Source organism: Vulpes vulpes, chromosome 5 (assembly GCF_048418805.1).
Source record: "Vulpes vulpes isolate BD-2025 chromosome 5, VulVul3, whole genome shotgun sequence".
Taxonomy (NCBI): domain Eukaryota; kingdom Metazoa; phylum Chordata; class Mammalia; order Carnivora; family Canidae; genus Vulpes; species Vulpes vulpes.
The window spans coordinates 106,629,667-106,633,798 of NC_132784.1; the positions used below are offsets into that span (position 1 = coordinate 106,629,667).

At 40.6% G+C, this 4,132-nt stretch overlaps 1 pseudogene; it reads left to right on the forward strand.

Moving 5' to 3' along the window:
• Positions 1-2,182: 2,182 nt before the first annotated feature.
• Positions 2,183-3,059, forward strand: LOC112914528 (protein SET-like; annotated as a pseudogene).
• The last annotated feature ends 1,073 nt before the right edge of the window (positions 3,060-4,132 follow it).

A 4,132-nucleotide genomic window follows, 5' to 3' on the forward strand; every position in this document is an offset into this window, starting at 1 on the left:
AAATACAGCTAAGCACTGGGTGTTATTCTATATGTTGGCAAATTGAACACCAATAAATAAATTTTAAAAAATAAAAAAATAGAGCTAGTACATACTTCAACTTTTTCCAAGGCTCTTAGCATATGCTGCATATTATGACAATAAGCCCCAAAACCCACTTGTACATATGGAATCATATGTAAGAACAAGGAAAATTTCTACCTCAGTAATGAAAGCTCTACCATATGATCACTGCAAATTGACACATTCTATAAAATTTCCTAAATCATTGCAGCTCACTCGGCTTACATTCAGTGGTTTGGATGGTAACATGTTTAAAATACAGACCAAATTTGGGGAAATGTTTCAGTCTTGATTGTTATTTTTCTAAGGAAAAGTAGTTTTAAAAGAAAGTTTAGCGATATTCACTTTGAAAAGCTGAAATATGAAGTTGAAAAAAAAAACTGACTTGAGAAACACTAGTTTCAGATCATTTTTCGGGTAAGTTGTATTTTAACCTAGTTGGTGCCATGAAAGTTGTAAAACAGGTAAAAACAATAGAAACCCCCACCTGTTTAATGTTTGTGAGAAATCAAATTTCCTTGAACGTTTTATGTCTGACTCGCATCTTTTCATATATAAACAAGGCCAAGTTCATGACAGATTCTCAAAAAGCTACTATAATCAAAGTGGAACCTGAGTTTTGTCAAGTTGATTATTTTTTCTTTATGCCATCGTTAAATTCTTCTACAGGAGGTATTCAGTTTGATATCATTATACCCACTTGGGACAAATTTTTCAATTCTAGTTCGTACAATTATTGTTATCCATGCCTAGGGTAACTGAAAACAAACTTGGTCCAAAAATCAAAATACCGTGCATAGGAAGTGCTGCTCTGACGCTGAATCTCCTATCGGCTGGCTCCCCAAACTGGTCATGCCGCTGCTGCCTCAACAGCAATGGGGACAAGGCCAGCCTGCCCTAAATATTCACAGGGTCAGACACAAGAGTAGAGGATCATTGTTGTAAAGCCCACCCTCACTCCCCACCCGGGCAGCTCCATCCTGCAGCAGGAGGGGCTTGAAGCAGGAGTATGTGGACAGTTGATGAATCTGCCTGTAGGTCCTTTAGCCAGTTATGAGTCGGACAAGTGTGTTATCATGGAGTTCACTCGCTAAATCAGATAATGCTTTGCATGATACTCAATAATATCAAAAACGGAAGGAGAAGGAGGGAAGGTTACCTACTATAATGTTTTTCTTAGCGAATCCATGCTTATTGTTCATAATTATATTTCATTTTCCTTCCCATGTCAAAGAATTTTCTAGACATCAGTATTTACTGTTTTGTCTGTCTCTTGCTGCCTCTTCGTCTGGTTCAGTTTTGCAAAGGACACTTAGAGCAATTTGGAAATGTCATCCTTTGAACTCTTCCATGCCCTTTACTGATTTTTCCATCCAGAAATCATAAAATAATCCAGGAGGGTAGTAAAAATAATCTTTATGCTTCTCCTGTTTAAAGAAATGGTAAAATGTTTTCTTCCTTTTCTTATTAAAATGACCGGTTCAATGAGTATTTAGAAAATAAAAGTTGGGCCTGGCTCAGGATGGCAAGGTGGGAGGCTGCTGCACTCACGTGCTCCCTCTGACTCCCAGAATCTGCAACTACACACAAGAGCGGTTCCCTCTGAAGGAAAACCAAAGCCCAGCTGAGTGACTCCTACACGTGGGGCAGAAAAGGGGATGTGAGGCACCCCACCCCCTGCTCTGCAGCCCACAGTCAGAAAAAAATCCACTTGCAGCTTCTCCCTAAGAGGCAAAGAGTTTGAAAACCACACCTGGAACCCCAGCGTTTAAGACCTGAAATCATAAAACTAGAACAAGCAGTAAGCTCCTTGACCTAGGTCTTGGTGACGACTTTTTGGAATTGACAGCAAAAGCAAAAATAAACAAGGAGGACCACATCAAACTAAAAAGCTTCAACTCAGCAGAGGAAAGCATTAACAAAGTGACAAGGCAACTGACAGAATGGGAGAAAACATTTGCAAATTATATCTAATAAGGGGCTAACATCTAAAATATATAAAGACATAAACTCAGTAGTAAAAAAAAAAAAAAATCCGATTAAGAAATGGGCAAAACCCAGTAATCAGAGCTTCCTCCTGACGTGCCCCTTTCCTGGTTTCATGGAGTTTCCTCACAGCATGGCCCCCAAGCGCCAGTCCTTGCTTGCACCTCAAACGAAGAAACTGAGGCTGCCTCTGGCCCCCAAGCCAGAGGAGACGTCGACCTCTCAGCACTTGCCGAAGGGAGAAAAAGAACAGCAAGAAGCAATTGAACATATTGATGAAGTACAAAGTGAAATAGACACACTTAATGAACAAGCCAGTGAGGAGATTTTGAAAGTAGAACAGAAATATAACAAACTCCGCCAACCATTTTTTCAGAAGAGGTCAGAATTGATCGCCAAAATCCCCAATTTTTGGGCAACAACATTTGTCAACCATCCACAAGTGTCTGCACTGCTTGGGGAGGAGGATGAAGAGGCGCTGCATTATTTGACAAGAGTCCAAGTGACAGAATTTTAAGATATTAAATCAGGTTACAGAATAGATTTTTATTTTGATAAAAACCCTCACTTCGAAAATAAAGTTCTCTCCAAAGAATTTCATCATGAGAGTGGTGATCCATCTTCAAAGTCCACTGAAATAAAATGGAAATCTGGAAAGGATTTGACAAAACGTTCAAGTCAAACGCAGAATAAAGCCAGCAGGAAGAGACAGCACGAGGAACCAGAGAGCTTCTTTCCTGGTTTACTGCCCGTTCTGATGCAGGTGCAGATGAGTTAGGAGACGTCATCAAAGATGATATTTGGCCAAATCCATTACAGTAGGCACTTGGTTCCTGATATGGATGATGGAGAAGGAGAAGAAGAAGAAGATGATGATGATGATGATGATGATGAAGGATTGGAAGATATTGATGAAGAAGGAGATGAGGATGTAGGTGAAGAAGATGATGGGGGGGGAGGAAGGAGAGAAGGATGAAGGAGAAGATGACTAATGGAACACTGATGGATTCCAACCTCCCTTTTTTAATTTTCTCCAGTCCCTAGGAGCAAGTTGCATCTTTTTTTTTTCCCCCTCCTCTTGTGCTTATTCGCCCTGTTTTTTTTTTTTTTAATTAATTTTTATTGGTGTTCAATTTACCAACATACAGAAAAACACCCAGTGCTCATCCCGTCAAGTGTCCACCTCAGTGCCCGTCACCCATTCCCCTCCAACACCCGCCCTCCTCCCCCCTTCCACCACCCCTAGTTCGTTTCCCCGAGTTAGGAGTCTTTATGTTATGTCTCCCTTCCTGATATTTCCCAACATTTCTTCTCCCTTCCTTTATATTCCCTTTCACTATTATTTATATTCCCCAAATGAATGAGAACATACACTGCTTGTCCTTCTCCGATTGACTTATTTCACTCAGCATAATACCCTCCAGTTCCATCCACGTTGAAGCAAATGGTGGGTATTTGTCGTTTCTAATCGCTGAGTAATATTCCATTGTATACATAAACCACATCTTCTTTATCCATTCATCTTTCGATGGACACCGAGGCTCCTTCCACAGTTTGGCTATTGTGGCCATTGCTGATAGAAACATCGGGGTGCAGGTGTCCCGACGGTTCGTTGCATCTGAATCTTTGCCTCGCCCTGTTTTTTGAAGTCTCTTTTCTCTCCCTTTATACCATGGTTCTCAACTTATTTTGGGGGAAATACCTTGAGCAGAATACAGCAGGAAAAGAATCTCTACCCCTTTCTGTTCCAAATTCATTTTTATTCCTTCCTGTCTCAACAAAAACTTTATGGAATCAACACCACCGTGCTCTGTGGGAAAAAAGAAAAACCTTCTGCTCCCTAAGCTCTGCTGGAAGCTGGAGGATGCTAGGCCCCTGTGTAGTAGTGCATAGAATTCTAGCTTTTTCCCTCCTTTCTCTGTATATTGGGCTCAGAGATTACACTGTGTCTCTATGTGAATATGGACAGGTAGCATTTACCAACATGTACCTGTCTACTTTCTCTTGTTTAAAAAAAGAAAAAAAAAACTTTAAAAAATGGGGTTACAGAAGGTCAGCAAAGGGTGGGTTTGAGATGTTTGGG